This window comes from Tursiops truncatus, unplaced genomic scaffold, assembly GCF_011762595.2.
Source record: "Tursiops truncatus isolate mTurTru1 unplaced genomic scaffold, mTurTru1.mat.Y mat_scaffold_39_arrow_ctg1, whole genome shotgun sequence".
Classification (NCBI taxonomy): domain Eukaryota; kingdom Metazoa; phylum Chordata; class Mammalia; order Artiodactyla; family Delphinidae; genus Tursiops; species Tursiops truncatus.
Window position 1 is genome coordinate 817,578 of NW_022983296.1, and position 27,543 is coordinate 845,120.

At 43.6% G+C, this 27,543-nt stretch overlaps 1 long non-coding RNA gene across 2 annotated transcripts; it reads left to right on the forward strand.

The window, feature by feature from the left end:
* Positions 1 to 10,956: 10,956 nt before the first annotated feature.
* LOC117310814 (uncharacterized) lies at positions 10,957 to 26,980 on the forward strand. 2 transcript variants are annotated; one of them, XR_004524860.2, is made up of 4 exons: positions 10,957 to 11,934; positions 23,331 to 23,417; positions 25,650 to 26,055; positions 26,515 to 26,980. It is a non-coding gene; the product is annotated as an uncharacterized lncRNA (long non-coding RNA). The 2 variants fall into 2 exon arrangements; XR_012329537.1 differs by lacking the exon at positions 10,957 to 11,934 and adding an exon at positions 22,464 to 22,523.
* Positions 26,981 to 27,543: the final 563 nt, after the last annotated feature.

Here is a 27,543-nt window from a genome sequence, read left to right on the forward strand (position 1 = left end):
ACTAAAGTAACAAATATTTTTTGAGAGTCTCAAGGGATCCAGCATGTGGAATTTTCAGGAGACTAAGAGGTGAAACGTATAACATAACCACCTTCACCAAGTTTATAGCTCAGTGGAGGCAATAAGAATTAATATCTCACAGTTTTTCTATTTAAATATGACTCAGGGTTTAAGGTAATTTTTCTGCATCATGTCCACAGTGTCCCAGGACTGACGTCCTCCTCAAGCTCAGTACCTAGAACACAGATCTGATTGAGCTAAACTGGTGATGCACTTGCTTCCCAGCAAGGCTGTGGCCTCTAATGGCTGTCTCCTGTTCCTGTGTCCATGGCCTGATCAGGATATGGGAGACACTTAGGTTGACTCCTCAGTGCGTTGTGTACCTTCCAAGGCCAAGAACTTGCTGAGCAAAACATAACTTCTTTACTTTTGTGAACACCTGGCCTCCAAAAGGCAGAAATATTTAGTGACAATGTACTGAGGACATAATTCCTTAGTCATTCCCTGACCTCCACTCTGTCACAGAGACATGCAAAACCACGGAATCAGGCTTATGGGTCATGACTTGGCTGTGTCAAGAAGTTCTAGGCCATGTGGGAAGACTCCTCTCTCCTCTGAGATTTCTGCTTCAACCAACAGGGAGCGGCTTCCCTTCAGGTCTGAACTGAAACCCTATAAGTTCACATATTGAAGTCCAGACCCTTGTACCTCAGAATGTGACTGTATTTGGGAATAGGGCCTTAGGAGAGATGATGAAGTTAAAATGGGTCATATGGGTGAGCCCTAATCCAGAGCTGTGCCCCTATGAGAAGATTAGGACACAGCCATGCACACTCAGCTCATAGAGTTAAGTCCATCTGAGGATGCAGTAAGAATGCAGCCACCTGCGAGCAAGGGAGAGAGGCCTCAGAAGAAACTGAACCTGTAGACACCTTGATCTTGAACTCAAAGCCTCCAGAGCTGTGAGAAAATTAAGCCTCCCAGTCTGCACTTTTTCTGGCAACCCTAGCAAAACCCTAATACAGCTTTATTTCTCCTCTATCCTCTTTCTTGCAAATAAAACTTATGAAAATAGCACCAAAAAACAAAGTGTATAAACTATTTGAAAGAAAAATGCAGGGGAGCCACTGCAGGGGCTGATGAACTACACATCCATTGATTCCCCTGGTTTTCTTTGTCTGCTACCAAAGTAAGGGAAAATAGTCAAAATCACCATGGAAGGCTTGAGTAGACATTTTAGAGAAGGCATAGCTCCATAGTAAAACAAACTTGACATGTACTCGGTAGAAATAGTAAATGCATTTTAATCCTTGGAGGTTTAAAAAATTCAATTTCTTGGATTTCTAGAGAGGTTGTAATCCATGTACATGGTTGAAGGTCCTGAAAATTGCATTACATTGTGCCCCGCACCGCCTCCCCCTCTTTGCCCAGGAGTCCCTGCCCTCCACAGGTAGCCATGTATCTGGTTTCCCACGGCAAACTTCCAGAGTGTCTTTATGTGCATACAGGCAAATATGAATATACATTTCTCCTTGGCACCCTAATTGAAAACACAAATAGAACACTAGGCACAGTGCTGTTATAGCTTGCTTTTATTCATTTGACAGTACTTTGCAAATTATCCTCTATCAAGACATCGTTTCCTGCACGACAGTGCACTGAATGGATGATGTACTATAATGCACTTTGCCAATCCATGTTGAGATGAACGCTGATATTCAATAATCTGTTTATATTACAAACAATGCAGCAATGCATAATTCTGCTGCTAGAAAATGTGTAGGTTATGTTTCTAAAGGATTTATAACCTGGAGTTTTTTTTTTTTTTTTCGCAGTATGCAGGCCTCTCACTGTTGTGGCCTCTCCCGTTGCAGAGCACAGGCTCCGGACGCGCAGGCTCAGCGGCCATGGCTCACAGGCCCAGCCGCTCCGCAGCATGTGGGATCTTCCCAGACCAGGGCACGAACCCGCATCCCCTGCATCGGCAGGCGGACTCTCAACCACTGCGCCACGAGGGAAGCCCCCTGGGGTGTTTTTAACAGAATTTGATGATACTCTGCTGCTGAATCCTTCTGTGGAGACTAGCAATGAGCCTTTCTCTTTCTGTAAACTGCAACTTACCAGATCTGTCCCCCCACATATCTTTAAGAATGCTTTCCAGCCTCTTGTACCATTCAGAAACCCTCCATAATCTTCTCAGCACCTCTCTTTATTCTCACACACGTCACAGCCTTACCTGGCACATACCTGCTGTCTCCACCTTGACCTCTGCCCATTGAGCAGCATTTAGAAATACTGAAAACCCCTCTTTGATCATCTCCAATTAATCAGCTACTGTGTGACTCAACTTTACTCAGTTTTATCACTAATTACAAACCATGGTAATTACAATGCTGTTGAGTAACGACCACAATAGTAATTTTCAGTTCTGTAGATCTAATTTCTCACTTCACCAGTGTCTACACGAATGGATCTCCAAACAAATTCTCGTCACTGAATTGTTTCTTGCCAGGACGACGCTGTATGGTCTAGTCTTCCTTGCAGCAGCGGACGCCAGGTAACAACCAAATGGAGGAAAAACCACCGGTATAGATCTGGATGGCACGGAAGAGAAGGTGCGCCTCCACTCCTCCGAACTCATCCCCTCTGGCCCACCATAGGTCCCATTTCTCTCTCCGGGTTGTCTCCTCATCCACACGCGCGTTCAGAGGCCATTCCAGTACGAGATTCTCACGAGGAGCTTCTGACAACCGCGCCCACCCAGGACTGCGCATCGCCTCATGCCTCCACACGACCATCACCAGACGCCCCAGGCAGCTCGCCATTTCCCATTTGTTAGGCTTCTCCGACCACCAAGCCACAGGCGGAACCGTGGCTGCGCCTGGGGCGCCCTACCTCTCGCCCGCGACTTTCCTTGCTCTCACCTGTGGTGAGAGGACCTGGTCCACTCAAGCGCTTCGCCGACGTGGCCAACAGAAGTGGGACGCCGGTCACTCCCCCGTAGACGCAGCTCGGCCTGCAGGGGAATACCGTCTGCGCAGCCCTATGACCGCTTCTCGCGGATTTCGGAGAAAGTAGACGCGGGGGAGGAGCTCCACCACGGCGATAGGACCGGGACGCACCGTTTTCCCAAGGCGGCCAAGAAGCAGCACCGGGCGTCCTATTGGACGGGGCGTGGCGGTCCCGTGGGAAGGAGAACGTGGAGGCCGTGGTCCCACTTCCAGTGCCTCCTCGTTATGCCATTCGGGCCCTACCCACTGCGGAGAAAAACATATTTGGGAATAAGGGCAAACGGGATCAAGAGAGAAGGCCGGGAGAAACTTGTCGGCGTCCAAGTCCGTAGGAGACTTTGAACCACTCCGAGGGGACACTTGTAAAGCGGAAGTACGACCACCGGGCCACACGGACGACTCCGGGGATGGATACCCTCTCTTGACCACATGCTTCAAAGTGGGCGTTTCACGCGCAAGGGACACAAGGGAGTGGTGGTCGAACCGAGCAGACCCACCATTCAACGACTTCTAGGGAGCGCAGCGCCGGCCTCACACTACACATGTCTGCCCGTCCAAATCCCGCGAGAGCAGCAAGCGCCCATGCCCCGGAGACAGGGACCCAAGCGCGCCAGTCAACAAGCACATCGGGCCCTCCAACGGCCTCAACGTACGTGCCTGGTGCGTTCCCCACGTCCGGAGTGGGACGCTGGTGGACCGAAGTGGTAGAAAATGAACGCACCTAAAGTGACTCAGAAGGACGGACCATCAAGCCTCAAGCGCTCCGGAGGGCTCACAAGAACCCCTCCCTACAGAACGCGGCGGGCGGCCCAGGTAGGGTCGAGTCCGCTCAGTTCCCGTGGCTGGAGGGGCACGGGCGGTTGCTGGTCGACCAAGCCAGGCAACCCTCACAACTCACTAAGGAGCGCGGCAACGATCACAGCCTCGTAAACCTACACACCCAATCTCCAGCGACCGCAGGAGGAGCCCATGCCCCGCGACCACCGGGACAATCGCCACACGGATAGCCGGCGTCCCGGAACGCTGCCTCGCGCCCGGCGTCCGAATGTCAGCCCTCGCGAAGATCGCTGAAGCTCCGGAGACAAGGGACGATATAAACGCGGCCGCCAGGTGGCGCCCGACCACCGGCTCGAACGTCCCCGGGCCGGATCCCGATCGCCGAACGGCGAGGGTGTAGTGCCGGCCGCCCAAACGCCCGAGCTCGTCTCGGGGAGTCCGCCTCGGAGCTAGCGCCCGGCTCGGCACGACACGGTGCGACCCCGGCAGCAGACGGGAGACGAGGAGCTGGGAGGATGGTGCCGGGAGGCTGCCGCGAAGGAGACGCGCTCTTCACGCTATTCCTGGGCCGCCGGCCGCTGTAAACAAGGAAAATTCTGCAGGGGGATGGACTGCGTGAACTGTAAGCTGAAACCATGAACGTACCAAGAGAAAACACGGACGACATTTTATTCTGTAATTGCAGAGTGGAGATGTTACTAAAACATAAAAACCAGAGCCCAGAAGCCATAAAGAAAACGATTGATAACTTAACCATCTAATTGATCTTTACATATTCCACAAGAAAAGTCAAATGACAAGAAGTGGGTAGGTGGGAATATTTGTGCAAATACATGTGTACTAAGAATATTGATATCAGTATTACTTAAGAACAGAACATTTAGAAAACAGCCATTGAGAGGGACCAGGTAAGTAAATTTCAAGTACATTCAGACAATACAGTATTATCACTTTGTGGTTTGCTTTATTGATATATTTTTTTAATGAGCTAGATGTATAGCTATTGACTTGGAAAAAATGTTGATGACAAGCTGTTTAATGAAAATAGCAAGTTTATATATATCTTTTGAAAAGAGTAAATGGAAAAGTAGAGGATTGGAATAGGTAAAGCAACTTTGCAAAACAAGAGTAAATTCCTCCTTACAGCCTGGAGTCAAGAACCAGAACGATGAGTGTGTCAGAAACAAACATGAGCCACACTTCCTGCTTTTCTGCCCCCTCCTTCCGCAGTCCTGGGACAGGCGGCTGGCATCTCAGCCCCTCAATGTCTCTCCTCCACCCACACCCAGAGCTACCTACAGGCAAGAAGAACTTTCACTCTGCAGGCCTGGCCTTCCTATGTCCTCAGCCTGTTTCCTCATATCAGGAACCCTTAGTAATTCACTTGGTTTGCCCAGTCGTCCATGTCAAGTGTTGCTGGTCCCAACCTACACCTGTGCAGCCATTCTCTCCAAAACCTTTGAGCTGATTTCCCAAGGGAAGGACATTCCCCTGGCATAGCAGGTATGAGCCAAGAGGAAAACTGGAAGTTCGCGCCTGGATCCATCATACAAATTTTGTGTGCACTCAACTCCCAAAGACACAAGAGCGACGGAGGGTCCACTGTATTGTTAGCGCAACATGGCCATTCCTTTCTTAAAACACGCAGGCTCAATCAGCAAGTCCAGCTGTGGCACGAAGAAAAAAGAAACGCACATGCACACACACATATCGGCAGGTAATCTGTACTCCTGCCAGGTCAGAGAGTGGTGGGAGCAGAAAAGAGATCATTGTTGCCACTTCTTGGGTCCCCTGTGCTGACAAACCCTGGTTTTTGTATTGATGTCACTGGCGGGGAGTGAGGGCTTCGAGCTCCCTAATGTGTCATTTCCTGTCCAGTGCCCTACATTTCATTCTGTCTATCATACACTTTCTCCTCAATACACAGTTACAATTAAGAAAATAATAATCTGCATATGTTACATTCAATTTTCAAGTTTGAACAAAGGTGAAGAACACATAGAGAGGGACCTCCCTGGTGGCGCAGTGGTTGAGAGTCCACCTGCCAATGCAGGAAACATGGGTTTGATCTCTGGTCTGGGAGGATCCCACGTGCCGCGGAACGGCCAAGCCCGTGAGCCACAACTACTGAGCATGCGCGCCTGGAGCCCGTGATCAGCAATAAGAGGAGACACGGCAATGAGGAATCCGTGCCCCTCAACGAAGAGTAGCCCCCACTCGCAGCAAGTAGAGAAAGCCCGTGCTCAGCAACAAAGACCCAAAACAGCCAAAAATAAATAAATAAATAGGAAACTCTTTAAAAAGAAAAGTACACATAGGATAATTGAGTTATTGTGAAGGAAGGAAATTTTATTTATCTTCTTTTGTAGACTTAAAAATGTTCAAATATAGTCTATAAAAAGTTCAATATTTTAAAAATTAGAAATAGTAAACAATTCCTCATTACTCTTTATTGTCCAGCATCCACCTCCACCCCAGCACCTTTCACATCTGCTCCACCCCCCACCCCCCCACCCCCACCCTGGGTCTGCAAACTTGTTTCTCTCATTACTATCACCTGTGTTCACCACACACCTAAGGCTGTTGTAGTCATTCACATGGTAATTAGGGAATTTTTCTTTACTGAGGCTAAGGGCTGTATTTATTGTTTTTAGTGAAAATCTCTCCCATGTGTTCTGTGAAGTCACAGCATTAATGGAGTCTGGAACAAGTGGGTGTGAATGACGGAAGGAGATTATTTCCACATCAGTCTCCCTAACAGGGTGGTGAACATAACTGGCATTAGTATTTCATGCGTGTACTTAGAAGATCCAAGCCAAAAGGAGAAACCTGACCATTTGGCAAAAGACGGACCAATTCAAGAATAAAAATAAGTCTCTTCTCACATGTTGTTTCATTGTAAGGAACTCAGCCAACACTTGTCCGCCTCTGCATACTTATGCAGGGTCAGATGAAAAACTGAGCAGGTAAAGATGAGGAAAGGGAAAGCAACCAAGAGAATCCTGGCATTTAAAGCATTGTTAGGCATTCCAGGCATGAATCCCCAGCCACTCACCTGGGAATGAGCTCTACCACCTAACCCCCAGGCATGTGTAGATATGGTGAACCCCCCTCTCTCCAGCGTCAACAATAAGGCAGTGTAGGCTACTGCACATAATCAAGACAGTAATATTTTCATTTACACATAAAACATGAAAATCCTTGGGTGTTGTACTTTTATTAGAGCTACTTTTTCAGAGTTATTTTATTAATGTTCAGTTCCTAGGAGTTACACCAAACTGCAGGAAACCCGCACAATGATCAGTTGGGGAATGTTGACTCCACAGAAAGAACACCACTCTCAAATGTTTCATGAAATAATTCTTGATCAAACGCACCAGGATTTTTTCTCCAACACCCGCCCCAGTGCTTCAGAGGCCCCACCCTCCCTGCTGTGCCCTCTCCCCACATCCCGGATGCCCTTGCCCTCAGTCACCTTGGTTCCTCCCCATGTGGGAATCAAGCAACATGAGGGCCTCAACCCTATTGCTGCCCTCCATGGCCTTGGACCATGTGGCCAGGCCACTTTGGATCTACTTCATGGTGGGGAAAACAATCCAGGGACTCATGTCTTGTTGGAAGGTCTTGTCACACAAATCAGGGCTAAAAACCCCTTGCACAGGAAAGCAGCAGGAGTACGCACATCAGAAGCCCACTGTTGGGTACCACAATCCACACAGAGCAGACACGCTCATCAAATATAGAGTGAAGTTTAATTTGGGGTGAAATTTAGTCGACACCTTCAGATACATTAGCGAAAGAGTAGGTGGAGTTCTGTCCTCCTAAATGTCATGGGGAGAAACATTCTTCACTTCATAATATTTCTATAGGAAAGTATGTGTCAACTGTCGAGTGCTACCCAAGTCAATGTTAATCATTAACTACTGCATAGACAAATACTGATAATGTGTCATGAAGAGGGGTGGATCACAGCCCTTTGATCCTGAGATTCTGAAAAGAGAAAACATTCTTTTTGAGACCCTGTGATTGAGATTTACCTACGTTTGCTCATTTATCTTTCGTACAACCCTGTTACTTATAGATTAGTTACCTTTTAACAAGTAACATAAGCTAGGTTCTGAAATTTTGCTTATGTGAGAAGATCATGCAGCTAGAAAATGACAGAGCTAGAATTCAAACGTAGCTCAGGCTGTTTCTGAATCTCAAATTCCTAAATATACTGGTGTTGAGGTGTGGATCCCAGATTCAAATTTCACCTGGATATGTCGCCTATCAAATCAGTGGCTGGAATCCTCCCTGTTATCATAACACTTCCCCTCCAGTCTGTTCACACAATGACTACCGTGCTTAGGTTCTCCCAACACAGGAATCCTCCAGTGCATTGACCCAGCCTCCCGATCATTCCCGTGTCTCCTGAGTTTTATGGAACAATTCTCAGGTCCCTCTGACCTCTCAGCACAGCTGATGATCAAGACCCCAATGAGAGATGACAAAAAACTCCTCTTCCTATGGCTGCATCTATCATACGTATCTCCCAATGAGTTTTATAAATATCTGCATCCTACCAGGACATGATCATAAACCATTCTCCCATGCTTTGCACACACTTTGAATGTTCCCCTTGTTTCTTTGAATCCCTGAAATTCTCACCTTCCCTCACTTTCAACAGTGTGTTCACCTCCTACAATGCAGATGAAGTAGAATATTCGAAGAAATGTGTCAGCTCACTGTCATGAAGTCAACACCTATTCCTGAATCTTCACCCATTGGCGATGCCGCTCCTGTTTAAACTGAAAGTCATTTCTACGCCTGGATAAGCCCATTTTTCTCAAATGAATCCCCTTCCCTCCTGTTCTCTGGAGGTTGTTTTATTATTAATTGTAAACTGAAGCTCTTCTACCAGCGAACACCCCTCTCTTCCCAGTCCATTCCCTTTCATCTTTTTCAGTTTCTTCATTCTTGAAACAAAATCTCTGAACCAATTTATCTCTACTTCCTGCCCAATGAATTTCCTCTTTCCAAAGTAAACTGAAAGAGCAGTGCAGGATTAGTGACAATCTCTGGGCGCCCCTCCCACAGTTTGATTTACTAGGGTTGATCTCCCTGTTACTGTTGACTTGCGTATACATAAACCTTTATAACATTATAGTTATCTCTCTGTGATTAAATCCAATGAATGTTTCTCAGTATTTTACTTGAACCCAAGCAGAATTGGACTATGACCTCCGTCAGGAAATTTATATTTCCAAGGTCCTCTGACATCACAAACTCCCCACTGCCTTTAAACTGGTCAGTTCCTGCCAGTGTACTGTGCGCAGTTCTCCTCAAACAATACTATTTCAACATCTCAAGACTCCATTGTAGCCCTCTTCTCTCTTTTTACTATATACACCATCTTCGAAAACTGTTATAATTATTCAGTCTATGGCTGTTACCACTATGATAATAATGCGTAAAAACGAATGCTAGATTTCATTTCTGACGTCTCATCCATAATTGCATGGGAAGCGGACACCTACAATGAAATGTATATCAGACAGAAGCCAGGAACTTCCTCCCCAAATAAAAACTACTACTCCTCTCGTCTGCAGTTTCAGATAGCGGCTCCACTAATTATTTGGGGCTCAGTCATTGACATAACGTCCCAGAACCACACAAACAGAACCAAGCATCGATTTTATCTCTACAATGAGCGCTCTCGTCTCTGTTCATCTCCTCCCTGATATACACATACATAGTTCCAGCTACACTTATACCACTTCACTTTCAGGTTAAATGTCAGTGCCTCAGAGATTCCTTCTTTAAATTACTAGCTGAGTAACTCTCCTCTCTCTGTTGTCTTGAATAGAACCTACAGGCAACACCCGTAATATTTCTCGATATCTCTACTCATCATTTTTTTTTTCTTTTCTTTTTTTCCTGTTTTCCTCTCTGCACCAATTGCAGAAAAGTAAACCGTAGAGTCATAAAGCAAGTTTCTCTTGACTATTACATAAGGATTGTAAATGCACAGAGATTCCATGTACACAGTAACCTAATCTACTCTCAGATGGCCTGTGACCAATGTTCTTTAATCAAATTAAATAACTATCTTTAAGTTAATAATTCTTTGAATAATAACTGACTTTGATTCCTCCTGGGGAAAATTTTATTTAGTAATCACCAGAAACAAAATGTGTGGAAAAACTGTGTTTGTGTCTTTACTTAAGTATGCAGCTACCACACTCCAGAGTTCAAAGTTTTAGTCTTTTTCTATAGAATCAGGCATAGAATTGTCTGTGGGCTCCTGTTAATAGATCTGATAACCTCATATATTGTATAATCATAAAGAAAGAAATCCTTTAATCTGGATGCCAATCAGGATAAATCTAATCAAGGAACAACTTCCTTAACACAAACGTTTCCTTCTCAACACGTTAACCTCTTAGATACATGTAAGGAAAGTATAAGAGATTCCTTTAATTTGCTAATATTCTAAAAACCTCCAAAAGCAGTCTTGATGCCTTGGCCGGAGGTCTCACTGTTTTGTGAATTGTGGCCAGTTCTGGGAAGAGAATTGCAGCTGGAGGATTAGTCTTTATATAAATATGTTTAACCTACAAACAGCCCATCAGGCTGTGGGTTTTGTGTGGCTTTATATAAGGACTGGTGTTGTTTGATTTTATGAAACATTCAAGGAAGATATTTTTAGGGTTTATAGCATCTGTATTTTAATACCAAGGTAAATAATAATTAAATTATAATCAATTACATGAAGTTTCCAGGGAGGCAGGAGAGAAAAAAATACAATTGGAGAAATTGGGTTTGGCCAAGGAAGAGATGATTCTTCAATTCTTACTATGGGCTTGGGAATAAACCGTGAGGAATATTTGTAGATTTTGTGACAGTGAGCTGAAGAATTTCCTCAAATTATCTGATTAATCTGTCTAGTAGAAGGTGGTCCCTTTTGTGGAAAGTGGCGAAAATACTGAGAATGATTAAAAATCAAAAGATATGGAGAAGGTCTGAAATATTTGTGAGGCATAGAATAAGACTTAATCATCTAGATATAGTACAATGTCCAGGGATATTTGAAAGATGTTGGGAGATTTGTGAACCCTACCAGATTTAATATCCTAGTTAAATTCAGTCATGGAAGAAGCAGGTACTTGGAGCCCTCCAAGATTGGAATCTTGACCAGCAAATGTGATGAATTTGGAAGGAATATGGAAAGAGGAATATGGAAATTGTTGGTCTTCATAACTATATGTTGAAATTACTTGATTTGATTAATTTGGAATAAAAATGAAGACGGTTGGCACACATGTTAGGAGAGTGGGGTCAGTGCACTGGAGGTTCTCCTAGCATTTGGAGCGAGGGAGGAAACTGACTAATAACTTGGAATATCATGGGTTAATTACCTTTAAAAACTCTTTGATTTTTATTTCCTAATAAATAAATTTAGGAAACTAATATTTCCCTTATGAGAAACAGTAGCCAAAACCTTCTGAGTTTGACCGTGGGAAACAAGATTACTCCTCTTTTCTCATAGACCGATTCACATTTGCAGATGGGGTGGTTGTTCACTCCCAGGTAAAGATTTATGGGTTCATGACTCTTAGGTCTGAAAACTCTAGATAGGATTCAAGTCTCATGGCTTTCTTCCCTTTCCTTGGATTTGCCTGCTCAGAGTAAACAGTGTCTCTGAGAGAGAATACTAGCAGCTGAGTTCTTGGCAATGTGTCCTCAGGTGAGTGGGGACTTGCTCTTTCTCCTGGTATGGTAACTTTGTTTCCGGTGGATAGAAAGGTGTCACCACTTGGACTGAGTGCTCTAAGTGTATCCTGGTGGAAGTGAAGGCTCTGAGCACAAGTCCTGTCGTCTGGCAACTCTGTGAGTATCGTGGAGTAGGGCAAGAGCTAATACAGCAACCGTCTCTTTTCCAACATTTACACCGAGGTGCTCCAGACTCCATGAAGGCTGTGATGGTAAAGAGGACACATGAGAGGTTGTATTTCTCTCCCCTCAGCCATGGGCTTGACGGGGGTGTGACTCACTCCATAAGCGAGTCTGCGGTGCAGTGAACTCTGTCCTGTGATGGGCACAAGTGGAGGGTTGAGCAAGAACAGAAGTTCAACGTCTGGCAGGGGAGGAGGTGTGTGGACGGGTGAGTTCAATACGTCCAGGGTCAGAGATGTTGGCTAGAGGGCTGTGCAGAGCTGACGGGGTAGGAGAAAGAGAAGAAGCCCTTCAGCAGGACTGGCCCAGAGGGGAGGGTGGGGCCAATTTGCTTTTTTTTTTCCTTTGTTTCTCCAATTTTTAATCTGTTTTCTCAGAATACAATTGACTATTTTGAAAACTCTAAAAAGTCACAACAAAATACTTCCATTCATTCTTGTTCCAAACCAGCCATTTTCCCCCTGTTTAGGTAACCTTTGTTCAGAAACTGGAATCACTTTACAGAAAGCATTTTTTCCTTAATTGGTGCATTGAGTAGGATATAGTAGGTAGAGGAACGCTTAAGAAATCGTGACGATATGTGAAGCCCTGGAGAGCCCTGGACCATCGAGAGTCTCCGATTAGTCTCTGAGCAGGGAAGACAGGAGGAATCTACAGGAGAGACAATGATAGTCAAAGCGATGAGGTCCCAGGAAACGAGGAGGGAAAGAGGGACCTCAACCCACAGGAAAGGTCAGTTGGGGATCATCTTACAGTTTGGCAGCCCCGGGACCGCTGGCTTGTGAAGCTGAGCCCGTCTGTCCTCCTATCTGGTGATGAATGCATGGTCTGTGTCGAGGTTAGGTAGGCAGCAACTGCGGACCCCAAGTTGTATACACAGTCTGTTCACTCACACAAAATGGTGGACATGGCATCAAGGCTCTCTGACTTTTTAATGACTAATTCACCTGTAGCTTTTATTTATTGAGTTTTGTTATGTTCAAACATGTCATGTCAGCTCATTTAATCACTCAACTCTCTTGAAAGGTTATTAAAGTATTTCCCACATGAGAACAGTGAGGTTTGTATTGGGGAATACTTTGCCTGTAGTCACTGCTGATAAGTGGCGGAACATGTATATTGCCTGTCTTGTGCTAAGTCTGTAGATTTAACTGAAAGTAGTGGGGAGCAGGGATATTTATGAATTCCCAAGTACACATTTTTTAATTGCCAGTCAGCTCAGAATTAACATTCTGTTGTGGACTGTGCAGGTTATTTCACACCACCCCTCATGTGATGCTCCTTTACCATGAAAGTCACTCTGTATTCAGAGTGTGCCCATCTCTGTGATGCACCTGAAAGGCATACGCCAAGTCAGCCCAGAGGAACATTGGACTTGACGTCAAACAGGTTTGGGCTTTTGATACACACAACTGCCTTTTCTCATTACTGTCACCCTCGACCATCACCTCTGGACATTTGGGTAAATGGGGCAGCCTGAACCAGAATGTCCTGCATGTTTTTAGGAATCAGTGACTTTGAAGACATGTGATTGTGAACTTCATCCAGACCTGGGGTAATGTCAATTGCAGGTTTCTTTGAGTGAAATGTCTCTGAAATCTTGTTGAAGTCAATGTAGAAAAATCCCTCCAATAGTGTCACAATTCTGTGAACGTATCAATCTTATTAATCTAACCTTCCGTATATTCCTTGGCCTTAGAGGAAAGGATGGCTCTGTGGCGACTGGTGCTAAACGTCAACGCAGCACCCATTGTTTCAGTCTCTCCCTTCCGGTGCTTTTCCTCATCCTTATCTCACCAACATCCCAGCCATTTTATTTTTCGTTTGTTTTACCCTTCAAGATATATTCTAATTGTCAATATCCTATAATATGTTTCCAATTTCTTATATATTGCTCCATTTCATACCTTTTCTCTGTGTTAAAGATCAATTTTAAACATGTTCACAGACAGTAGCTTCAGGAAGAAGCCATTTATCTGAAGGTCAATAGTAAGTTTACGGGAATAAACCCCGCTGTCCACATAAGAGATATGATCTTAGGGTAAGAGGAATTCAGCCCAACCATCTGACTGAAAGGGGACTTAAACGCTGGCCCGGCAGAGGCTTTTGAATAGTTTTCATTTGGAACCATTTTTCCCCAAAAACAAACTGTACCTTGAGTTTCAAAAGGGCAGTTGCTTAAATGTAGTTCATGTATATAGTGTTTGAAAAATAAAGAAGGCCGAAAACTTAATCAGAAAACGATGGCAGTGAGAGGCTACAAGTTAGAAAAATCTATATGAATTCAGCAAAGTGAGACTCTATGTGAATATAAGTAACATGGTGGGGTTGGTAGTTAGTGGAGACCATCACTGAGGGAGGAGCCTAGAATTCATGTGTAGAGAAGTATAGAAATGAATTTTATGTGAGCAAACTTTTAACAGTCTTTCCTTTCCTTATCAATAGTAGGGACTTCACACTGGAGAAGAGCCCACTGAATGTAACAAATATGAGGAGATTTCACATAGAACTCAACTATCACGCCACATGAGTGACCTCTCACAGGACAGAAACCCTATGCTTGCAATCAATTTGGAAGAGCCTTCAGCCTTTATTCATCTTTGAATTAACATAAGATAATTTATACTGGAGTGAAACCATGCAGGTCTCATCAATGTGGGAAGGCTTGTAGACAATGCTGTAACCTTAGATGTCATGAGAAAACTCACCCTGAAGTGAGCACCTATATATGTTATAAACGTGGCGGATAGTTTAGCTGCAGCCTCACATTTAAATACACCAGAAACTCACACTGGAGAGAACTCTTAATGTGATAAATGTGGGACACACTTCAGCAGAGCCTTAACTTCTATTCACACTGATGAATTCACAAGGTGAGAAGCCCTCTGTCTCAAAACACTGTAAAATCTGGTGCTTCAATTATTCTATTCCTTTTATATTTTCACTCAATGTGCCTCTTAAGACTTAAAATTGAATTACAAATAAACTTAATTTTTTCACAAGATTCCTAGTCCTGGAGAATTTTTGGACCCGGCCATGAAAATTCCAAGAAATTTTGCAGGGGTTTATTCCTGCAACAGAATTTCTTAGCCAAAATGTTTTTTCCCCCACAAAGAACAGATAGATATGTCAGAATGAAGAAAGTGGAAGATCATTCCAGAAACACAACATTGTAAAACAACTATAGCCCCAATAAATAAAATAAGGTAAGATAAAAAAAAATCATTGCAGACATGGAGAGTTCCATTTTCAGATTTGGAGAGGGTAGGGGCTTCCTGATAAGGTCTTGCTCCTCTTCAGATACATTGCTTTTCCTCTGTTGGCCTAAAAACATTCATTATAACCCTAAAGTCCACGGATGTCTAATGGGTGAAAGCATGGTATTGTAGGGGGCTATAAAGCATGGGATGTTGCCTGCAACATTTGTGTCTGTGCTCCTGTCTGTGTACATGCACACGCACACACACAAACGTGCAAGCAAGGGAGAGAGCATATAGCCTCCATCTGAATCTAAAAAGAAAATGTGAGTCTGGAATCAATGGTATAAATGTGTCATCAGGAGAGAGAGCATCTAAGTTACCTTAGTCATTAATTTATCAAATTTTCAATTATTAATGAATATTTACTGAAAGCTTCCAGGATTTCAGAACTTGGCTTGTTATGAGGACTAAAATGTAAATAATACAATGTTCCTATCTTCGTAGAACTCTACATTCTAACGCAGTCAATTCAAATACACTGCAATATAAAATTCCTGATATTGAAAATCAAACATACATAAGGGTTTACAAATTGTGTAACTACAAAATGTTTGCTCCTAATTTACAAAGAAAAGTTGCCACTTTATAAAACAAAATTGAGATTTATAACAGTATCATTATAGAACTTTGGAAGGCCAAAAATTGTCAAAAAGACTGGGTTTTTAAAAAATATTTTACAAAATTCTGAACCTTTGAAAAGCTATTCTGCAAGATTTGGGAAGAATAAAGATAGATTTCCCTTTCTAACAGCCAAGATAATTGTTCAAAATATTATGAAATAAGTATTTTTAAATTAACTGTTCAATTACAAAATACACTTTTGAAAATCCATAATGGTTTTTATGAGAATACAAAAACTGCTGCACATGCCCACTAAAATTCCATTTAGCATCCATTTTAATCGAGATTCAATGGGGCACCATTTTATTTATTCATTTATCTTCTCCCAGTTTTACTGAGGTATAACTGACATAGAGCACCGTGTAACTTTACAGTGTATAATGATTTGACTTACATATGTTATGAAATGATTATCACACTAAATTTAGGGAACTTTCATCATCTCATATAGACACAAAATTAGAGAAATAGAAAAATGTGTTTTTCTTGTGGTGGGAACCTTTATAATTAATTCTCTGAACCACTTCTATGTATAGGAGACACAAGTGTTAATTATCTTTATCATGTGCTACCTTGCATCCCTGGTATCTCTTACTAGTGGATGCTTGCAGTTTGGGCCACCTTCATCCAGTCCCACCCCTTCCCACGCCCTGCCTCTGTGGACCACAAATCGGACTGTTATTGGATGAGTTTGTTTGCTTGTTGGTTGACTGTTGAAATATAACTGATCTACAACACTATGTTACTTCTTGTTACACAACAGAGTAATTTGGAATTTCTATACATTTCAAAATGAGCACCATGTCCTCTGCTTGGGGAGGGGCCAGGGCACCGGCGCTTCTGAGGCCCTGGGCCCCGCCGCCAAGTTCAGGGACATGCCCCTGTCTGCGGAGGATGAGGCAGCCTCCAGGTGCCAGAGGATATGCTGGGATCGCGCCCCTTCTCTCTGTCCTCCGACCCCAATTTCCCGTGGCGGCGGCAGAGACACCGGGCTGGTCTGTGCGCCGAGGGAGAGAAGCGGGTGCGGTTCCTGCCCCGCGGGGCTGAGCCCGGCCGGCGGGAAGCCCTCTGCCGGGCCGAGGATCCGCTGTACCGCCCGGGGTGCTCCCATGACTGCCGCTTCCCGTGAGCGCGGAGGAGCGGGACCATCTCCTGGGCCTGTAGGCCGCCCCGCTCCTCTCCTCGCCGCCTCCAGGGCTCCCGCCATGCATCCAGCACCTGCGACGTCAGCGACGGAGGCAGGAGCTCGTGCGGGGATGGGCCCAGCAGCGATCGCCGCCCCAGCCCGGAGCCCTGCCGTGTGCTCCGCCCTCCCCGCGGTCGCTCCTTCCGGACCTGCCGGGCGAGCTGCAGGCGGAGCCGTGGAGACACTGACGCCAGAGGCGCCGTCGGGGTTCTCCTAGCCGGTCCCGGGACACCGGGCCGCTTCCACTTCTGGCTCCACGTGCTTCCCGGTCTGTAGCCTAAGAGCCGATGGACGCAGCGCCGGGCCGCTTCGCTGGCTGCAGGCTGCGGGCAGGGCCGGCACTGGAACAACAACGCGGGGGTCAACTACTTACTGCACCCCGCGTGCTACTTCTTTGATCCTTGTCTCTGGTGTGAAAGGGCCCAGATTTCCCATCCTGGACGAAAGAAATATTCTTTATAACTGTTTTGTAGAAGGTGCTCTGGCCCCTGCCAAAATAAGACGTTTGGTGACTTGAACTGTCAGAGTCATCCGCTGGTGTTGGCCGTGAGACTGAAGAACAGGTCATGGCCCCAACCCCATTTGGGTGCAGAGAACCCACAACAGCCGCCAGACTCCGCTGGCCATTAACCCTCAGAGAGGCTGGACTCTTAGCGGCTGGACTCCAAGCCAGGCGTGGGGCTGGAAAGGCGGCTTTCTGTCCCTCTGGGAGCCACAGAAGTTAGTAGTGAATTGATGGATGAGGATCTGTGCCCCGTAAATAACTATTGCTGAGAACTCTTTGGGCCCCTGCATGCGGTCGGACAGGGAGCAGAGGGACAGGACAGTCTCACTCACTGCTGGTGGCTGGGGACGCCAACAGGAGGGGACCATACATGAGCAGAGGGGGGCATCCTGGGGGAGGAGTAAATCCCCTCACATCTTGGGCAGATTTCGGTAACTTGTTTTTTGTTTTGATTGTAGTTTTCATATTTTCTGGCGCAGGGCTAGTACAATCAATTCGTTTTGAAATGCTGGTCTCTAATGAGGGATGTTTGTACTGTAACTCGAGAGAACAGGCCCTTGCATCCTACATCCCATTGGCCAAATTCCACACCCAGCTTGTGCTGGTAGGAACTGCAAGCTAAGAGTGGTTTTTATATTTTTAAATGGCTGAAAATAATTCATAAAAAGAGTATTTGCAACACACGAAAATTATATAGCATTCAAATTTCCTGTCTATAAATAATGTTTTTATTGAAACACAGTTATACTGCTTTATTTACATTTTACTGTAGCTGCTTTTTGGCTACAATGACTGAGCTGAGTAGAAATAACAGACATCATATGGCGAATCTAAAATATTTACTCTCTGGTCCTTTACACAAGTTTGCCAACCCTTGCTCCAGAAAAGTGGGGAAAAAAATTTTTGAAACTCATATGCTGGGATTTATACTTTTAAAACAGTTAAACATTTAGCGAATTTTATCCCTGGAAACAAACTTTAGGTAGAAGTAACTATGTTACATTACTCTCAGTAATCTCAGTTAGAATAAACACTAATTCACAATTATTCCTGCACTGAGGAAGGGAATCCACCTGCAGATATTTTTATTTTCATCTCAGAAATAATCACAAATTAGTGTAACTAAAACCTAGCACCCACACAAATTAGCATCAACTGCAAAAACTGCTACATATTTCTGAGCCTCAAAATAGGACATTGTAAGCCATAAAAGTATTTACTTTAAATTTTGGTTTGGTGACATGTCTTGCCTGTGGCAGTGTTTATCAAAGTTAATTGATCATGGAGAATTTCATCAAGAATCATTTTCTAATAGAAAACTATCAAGAGTTAATGCACTATAATTCACACTGGAGTAAAATAAACCAGAAAAAAATCACATTGATGAAGCAATGAATATGTAATTTACAAAAGAATATAAAAATATATAACAACAAAAAAATCACTTATTACCTTATTTTCTGTTATTAAATATAAAAACATATTATGCAACTTCCAGGTATTCTTGCATCTGGTAAGCCATTTCTTTCTTAAAAGGGCATTATTGCATAATGAAACATATAGGTAAATGCATTTTTAGATTTTTATTTTGCATTTAGGAATACATATAACTTCAAATTTACCACAAGTGTATATAATCGCATTGGGACTCTATACACTACAGAACACACTGGGAAATTCTGGATTTTATGATAATAATGTGTTATTTTGGATTGCTTTGGGCTATCAAAAAAATTAGAAAGGAATTAAGAGCCCAATATACAGAGCAAGATAGCAATCCTCTTGTCTGTTATCCTTTAAAATGGTAACCGGTTGAATTTTGAATAAAATGGATAATGAAAGGAATTTTAAGAGGCACATGCAGCAGAATTTTTATCCTTATAAAAATCGTTACTGATTTTCAAACATGTAGTTTTGAATTCTAACAATTTAAAATTTTTATTTTGGAATATAGAGAAGAGCAAACCTGGATCTTAAGACAGGAAATCTAGCTTTGCTCTCCCCAATTCATGAAGACAAACTTTTCTAAAATTGAGAATTTTGTAAACTATTTTTACTAACCAGTCTTTCTAAAAATATATAACTTTTCAAATTTCCAGAATTGAGACTGTTTTAAATGTCAATTTTATTTTATGAAGTGCCAACTTTTTATTGTAGACCAGTAGTGATATTTTGTGACTATACAATGTATGAACATGTCTTTTTTTTAATGTCAGAAATTTTGTTTTGCAATTTATTCTTATTGCCTGCGTTAGAATATAGAGTTCTATGAAGAGAAAGGCGTTCTGCTATTTATGTTTAATCATCATAACAATCCAGGTTCTGAAATATTGGAAGTTCTCATTAAATATTTAATAATTGAAAAGTTTATAAATAAATGAACAGTTTACAAATGAATGAAAATTTATAAATGAATAAACAATGATTTATCTTATTTTTCTCCTGCATGAATCCTTTATGCTAATAATTCCTGAATCGCATTTTCCCTTTATGATCAGATAGTTGTTACACTGTCCCTCCCTTGAATGGGTGTCTGTGTGTGCACTCAGATGCATGTACACACAGTAATGTTGCAGGTAACATCATGGGTTTTTAAAAAAATTTTTTTTAAAGATTTTTTTTTTGATGTGGACCATTTTAAAAGTTTTTTAATTGAATTTGTTACAATTTACTGTTTTCTGTTTTGGTTTTTTGCCTGTGAGCCATGTGAGATCTTAGCTCCCCAACCAGGGATCGAACCCACACTCCCTGCATTGGAAGTTGAAGTCTTAACCTCTGGAATGCTAGGAAAGTCCCCATGATGGGCTTTATAGGTCCTAGAATACCATTTCTCAACCCATTAGACTCCAATGGACCTCAGGGCTATAACGAATGTTTTGGCCAACAAAGAAAAAAAATTGAACTGAAAAAGGGCCAGAACTCATCATGCAGCCTGTACACTCTCCCTAACTAGCCTTCTTGAAGGTTTAATTGACAAAATAGACATTGTCTCTATGGTGACCTTTCTCCAGGAACTTTTTTTAGTACCATTTTTCTACATCAAAGAGTAAAGCTTTAAAGGTAGACTTACCAATGGCTCTCTGAGGGATCTCCATTGTGTTTACGTGATTTAGTATATGCACCCCTCAATGTTCTAATACATTCTTTAAGTAGAACTCTTTTTATGTCTGCAAAGATCTTTTACTTTCTCAGTCCTGAAGATATTTATCTGTTCTTCTTGGACAAAACAAACAAAGAAACCCTTGGCTACAAAATGCTAAGTAAGGATTAAACCACCGTCCGACTCTGAATTCTTGAGTTCTTCCTGTCCAGGTACCCACAATTATTCACCTTTCTTTAAATATAATTAATGTATAATTTTTAAGTCATACGGGAAATAGTAAATGCAAGTTAAGTAATAGAATTAATTGAAGCAGCAGAGGTTAATCACAAAGTATGTGTGTAATTATCCTTGAAGCCATTCATCCTGAATGTGTATACACATATTTGGATGCTAATGTAAGAGTTAACACACATCATACTATGCTTTACATTTTCAGTTAACATTCATCGTTGTTTCCTGACTGATCCCAGTCTTTGTAATTATGGTGATAATTTTATAAAGACAGAAAGTGTCTAACTGATCAACAGTGACAGAGTATTAACAGAAAATGGGCCCATTCTTACGTATCACAATATTTCATGATTTTGAATGACACATTTGAATGAGCTACTGAAGCAGGTTTGCCTCGTTTCTTCTTACTTGATACTGAATATTGCTTGCAGCACTTCTCAAACCCCTTCACCATCTACATCTTTATATTGTATATTTAATAATAAGACAATTGCTGAAGGACTGAATTATTGACTCAATTGCATGCTAACACATTCTTTATAGACTATTTTCCCAGTATGAGTTTTCTGATGTGAATAGCAAGTGAAAGATTTTCCACATTGTCTTTAGAATTGGCATCTCCTCAGTGTGAGCATTTTCTTGTTCAGTCAGGAATAATGAATCACTGAAGAATGTTCTTCCTTCATTACACTGAGACTATTTTTTCAGTGTGAACCCTCTCACGTCTAATGACTCCATGACTAATGGAACGCTAGCATTCATTTCATCAGATTTCTTCTACAGCAGTGATTAGATGGCTTACACCAAGAGGGTTCTCCTCGTAGTAAACCTTGGGATGTCTTCTCTACTGTGTCAGGGATGCAGCCCACTCTGAGTTCTCTGTGTATTCTGAGGCTGGAGCTCCAACTGAAGGCTCTTCCACCATTATTACAGGGCCAGGGTTTCTCTCCACATGACTTTCCTGGTGGTTTAAAAGGGATAATTTCTGGCTGAAGGCTCAATATCCTTGATTACAGACACAGGGTTTCTACTCAGTATGAATTCGCTGGTGTTGATAAAAGTGGGAGCTCTGATTAAAGACTACACCACATGGATTCCAGACATAGGGTGTCTCTCCTTCGAGTTTTCTAGTGCGTATAAGCATGAGAGCTGCGTTTAAATGCTTTTCCACATTCATTGCATTTGTAGGGTTTCTCATCAGTGTGAATTCTCCCCCATGACTAAGGTTATGGCTTTGACTAAGTGTTTTCTCACATAAATGATATTAATTGTGGTTTCTCTCTTGTGTGAATGTGCTCATGATATTAAAGTGTTGGATGGTCACTGTAAGCTCTTCCACAGTCATTCCAAATATAGGGCTTCTCTTCCGTGTGAGTTTATTGGTGTGAATAAAAGTCAGCTCTCTCGCTACATTACCTTTATAAGGTTCGTCTTCTCCAGTGTGAGCTGTTGGTGTATAAATGCGAGGCTTCAGCTGAATTATTTCCCACGTTCAGGACATTTGCAAGAGTCACTCCAGGGTGCACTCTCTCATGTTGTCTAAGGTTGGAGGGTGACTAAAAACCTTCCACATTCTGAGATCTGCATGGTTTCCCTCTAGTATAATTTGCTTATGTTAATTCAATGAGGAATAACGGCTGAAGTCTCTCCCATTCGGGCTGAAAGTGTAACACACGTGGAGTTAAGGTTGTTGTATATGACATGTCCTCATATTCATTGCATTCAGTGGGCTCTTCTTCAGCACGAAATCCCTGCTATTGACAAGGAAAGAGAGGCTGTTAAAAATTACTCACATAATACTCATTCAGTCACTTCTCTTCATGAGATTTCTAGACGGCTTCCTCAGTGATGGTCTTCATTGAAAATCTTCCCATGTTATTTACATTCACAGGTAATGTTACTTTGCTGAATTCACAGATTTTCTATCTGGTAAACCCTCACTGGTCATAGCTTTCTGATTAAGTTTTAGGTCTTCTTTATGTTTCAAACACTATATCCATGAGCTATGTTTAATCAATTACCTTTTCATTGAAGCCCAGGTTAGTGTTTGACATGTGATGTCAAAAGACATGGGTCCTCAGATTGTTCCATCCTTCATTAAATTGATAGAAAATCTCCTGGCCACATGTCCAAGGACATGGAGGGCAGAGCTAGGGTTGAGGCTCTGATGTTGCTGATTTCCACATGGGGAGGAACCAAGTGACTGAGGGCAAGGGCATCCAATGTGGCGGGGGGCGCAACAGGGAAGGTGGGGTGCTAAAGTCCTGGAATGGGTGTTGGAGCAAATGAAGGTGCCTTTCACCAAGAATTATTAAATGAGAACTTTTCAAGAGGTGTCCTTGATGTGGAGACAGGACTCGCCAGAAGACCATGGTAAGGGTTATCTGGGAATTAGTGTTAATCCTAGGAACTGAATATTAATAAAATAATAACTGAACAGTAAGTCGAATCAAAGTATAACACCCCATAATTTGCATTGTTTTCTGCAAAATGGGGATATTGCATCCTCTACACAAGCCGAGTAGGCAATGCAGCCTTGTTCTTGACCATGGGAAGGAAAAGCGTTCCTTCTGTCTGAGCATGTCTGTGGGTAAGGTGGGAGGAGTCACTCCCAGCTGAGTGGTTGGGGATTGATGCCTGATGTATCTAACAATACTTTGAAAGGCTGGGTTCTCATGGCTGCTTTCTCTTTCCTCAGATTTATCTGCTTGACTTTCAGATTGTCCCTGCATAAGGATGCAGAGGAGGTCAGGTAGTGCCAGAGTTCCTGATAATGAAACAACAGGTGAGAAAAAAAGGCTTACTTTTGTTCCTGTAGTGATCCATCTTTTGCCAAATGGTTAGGTTTGTACTTTGGGTCTGGATCTTCTAAGTGCACCCAGGAAATATTAACGCCAGTTATGTTCACCATTCTTTTAGGGATATGGCAGGTCAGGGACCAATGTAGAAACACTCTCTTTCCCAACATTTACTTTCACTTGCTCCAGCCTCCATTAAGGCTGTGACCTCACAGGAGACGGGAGAGGTTTTTTCCTTCTCTTTTTTGAAAGGTCATCCTTTGGGCTCAGTGGCCTCCTTCATCATGTTACTGGCTGCAGTGGACTTAGGAATGCAGTGAACACAGGGGATAGAGAATAACTCAGAACAGAAATCTCTAGGCCAGGGGGGAGCAGACGTTTCATCAGTTGAGTCCTGTGTTATAAGTGCTGGGGTGATTTGGGGTTTGGTGAGAGATAGCACTAAAGAATCATTTATTTTTCCTAATTTTAAAAAAGATTAACCTTTTACAGACTACTCATAAGCATTCTGATAGCTTCAAAAAAATAAAAGTAAGTTCCTTAGCAAAATTATTCACATAACTCTGTTCCTTTGTGTTCTTAACCTTCATTCAAATTAGAAAGTTGAATGCAATGTCTACAGATTCTTATTTTCTTAATTGTGACTGTGTATGGAGGAGAAGGGGCATAGTACATAGAACAAAGTGTAGAGCACTGGACAGCAAATGACAGTCTGGGGAGCTCCAAGACCTCACTCCCACACAGATCCATCAGTAAAACAACCAGGATCTGCCTGAATGAGCTGGGATTCTAGCCCAGGGAACCCCAGAGGTGGGAACAATGGGCTTTCTGCTCCCACCATTGCCAGCCCTGGTAAGTGTTCTTATTAGACCTGGAGATGTGTGTGTGTGTGTGCTTGTGTGTGTGCGTGTGTGTGTGTGTTTCTTCTTCCTGACACCCCTGGACTTGCCGAGTGTGCGTCACTGTTGCATGAAAGCTATGCTCATGTGGTGCTAAAGTTATAAGACCCTCTCAGTCTTGTATCTTCCTGCGTTGGATACATAAAATTTCTCTCATAGTTCCAGATGCAAATGTTCAGTTGTCTCCTTGGCTCCTACCTGCAATGGCATGGGGTTGTCTTCCTTGGGAAAGCAGCTCTAGGCTCATGGAGAGAAGAGCTGCACAGGTGTAGGGTGGGCAGAGATAATTGGAGCAACCAAGTGAATTGCTAAGGTCTCCTGATAAGGAGGTAATAGGCTGGGCACTAAGGGAACCCAAGTGTCCAGAGTCAGGGTTCTGACTGCAGAATTCTCCACATTGGCGTGAGGAGCGCATCTCCTTCGCGGCAGCCTCCTGCACAAATCTTCCCAGCCCCGTCCGCTGCTGGGGGCCGGTAGCTCCTAGGTGGACAGCCCGAGACGAACTCGAGCGTTTGGGCGGTCGGAGCTGATCCCTCGCCGACCAGCGATCAGAATCCATCCCGCTGACGTTCGAACCCGTTGTCGGGAGCCACCTGGCGGCCAATTTTATATTATCCCTTCCCTTCTGAGCTCTGGCGACCTTCGCGAGGGATGTGACTCGTCCCCCAGGCGCGGGCCAGATTTCCTTGAGGCCGGCGACGCTGGCGGCGACCATCCCGGTGGTGCGGAGTGATGGGCGCCTCCTGCTCTCACCAGAGATTGAATGTGGAGAGACGTGTGTTGTGGGGCTGGCGCTGAGCTCCCTCGCAGGTTTCTGGGGAGGTCTGCGCCTGTCGACCAGCAGTCTCTTGTGCCCCTTGGCGCCCGCGGAGACGTCACGTCCTGTTACGCGCGACCACGAGAGGATGTCCGTGACCAGCGTCGTACACCGTGTGTCACGATCCGTCGGTGCCTCCTCGCCGGCTGGGGGTCCGGGTCCATCATGGTGCAGTCCTGGCGGTGGGGCTGCTCAACGGGTTCCACTTCAGTTTCTCCGGATTCCACTCGAGGCGGTCACGGGGGCGGATCTTGCCCTGAGGCAGGGGCACAGGATGCGGGTCAACAGACAGGAGCCACCCGGCAGATTGAACCGACGTCTATGCGGGGAGCTCTCGTCCCCACCTTGGTGGCCTCGTCAGCGTGGCGCTTGCGTTTCGAAACTGTTCAGGTCCCCTCACCTCGGACTTTCGAGGGCAAGCGTGTAGGGCGCTCCTGGAGGGGCGGCAGTTCCTCCTAGGCTACGGTGGTCGTAAGTCGTTGTCGTTTCTCTTTGGGAAACAGGGACCGCCCGGAGCATCCGTGATGGTCGGGAGGAGACACGAGCCTGGCCGAGGCCCTGGGTGGGCGCGGTTGTCGGTAGCTTCTCTGAAGAAGCTCTGCAGACAGTGAACGGCCTACAGACGTGCGGGCGCAGGGGAGGACACCCCAGGGCGAGAAAGGGGACCGATGGTGGCCTGAGTCGAGGCCGGTTGTCAGGAGCGTGGCGTTGCGCCTTCGCCCGTGTGCAATCTGGATACTTTCTGTTGAGGTTCACACCAGTTGCATGTCACTTGGCGTCTGCAGCGGCAAGGTCGACCAGAAGGCCAGATTTCGGTATTCGGTCAAGAAGAAAATTTAATGAACTCTTTTTGTCATGAGATTCACTACAATGTGAACATTAGTGAAATAAGAAATCCTAAGATTTACAGTAAGTTGACATTACTGTAATAATTACTATAGTTTGCAGTTCTTTTCACAAAATGTTTATCTATGAAATTTAAAATATATTTAGTACATTTTTTTGTGATACAATTCTGCTAATGAGAAAAATGGAATTCTTTTGCAAGGGGGATGCCATTTAGCTTATTACATGTTCCTATCATCAAAATTTCAGCTGTTAATGCTGACTTATAAGGAGATTTTGCATTGTTTATACATTTCATATTTGAAAATTCTTTTCACACAGATATGTACTACCAAATACTGAAGTTCATGAGTGTGTGATTTTCATTGAGCATATTCATTGCTTGGAAGGAATTTATAAAATTCTGTTTGATTCTTCTATTGATATTTGCCTTTTAGTATGTCATTATATTGTACATTAGTCATTTTCAATTCTGTTTGCAGTTAATTTTAAAGACATTGATTCAAGTTTCTCTACCCACAGAGTCTCTGATTGGTTGAAGATGATGAAGAAGGATTTTGGGATGCAGAATTTTCTAAATCCACCTGGAAGCCTGGGAACCTCTCCCTCCAGCCACAAGGCCCTGCCCCACACCCTGCAGAAACCAATCTGGAAAACCAGACTCCAACCTCTGCAGCAATAGACCCGAAGGGTCAGGATTTGGTGAATGACTCACAGCTTCGTCATTTTCAGTCCTTTCCATGTAGAACCAAATGCGGGGAAAGCCAAATATGTTCCCTTAAGTAATCACTTAGGACGACCCTCTTCCTATCAACTTGTCTCCAGCCTCCTCACATCACAAGCTCTGGGGAGCACATGCCTTCCTTTTCTTTGCCATCAGAAAGTGTCCCCACTCTTATGTGTGCCCTGAGTCTCAGCCTGATGTGAGTGGTGGTGGCTGACTCCCGTGCTCTATAGACAAGTTCTCAGTAAATAGTGCTTGTTCTCATTTGGGGTGTGTGTGTGTCTTTTTTCATATCTACAGAGCTTAGGATGGCAGGAAGCAAATAAAACTCATGATAATGTTCCCCATGTTATTTTAAAAATCACATTTATTAATCACCATTTTTTAAGTTGAGACATAATTCACATACCACAAAATTCACCCTTTGAAAAGTGTAGAATTTAGTGATTGATAATCTAGTCACAAAGTTGTGCAACCATCGGCACTAATACCAGAACATTTAATCACCTCAAAAAGAAACCTCATCCCCATTAGTCTCTTCTATTCCACCTATGCTCAGGCCGTGGCCACCACAAATGTGCTTTCTGTCTCCACGGATATGCCTATTCTCAATATTTCATGTGACTGGAATCATACAATATGTGCCCTTTATGTCTGGCTTCTTATACTGAATATCATGCTTTTGAGGCTCATGTTTTAGAATGTATCAGTAATGTACTCCTTCGTTTGGCCTAAGAATTTTTCTTTTTAAGCGATAAGGTTTTATGTACATTCACACGCCACCAGCGTTTTTGGAGGGTTTTTTTTAATTGTAAAACATATATTTT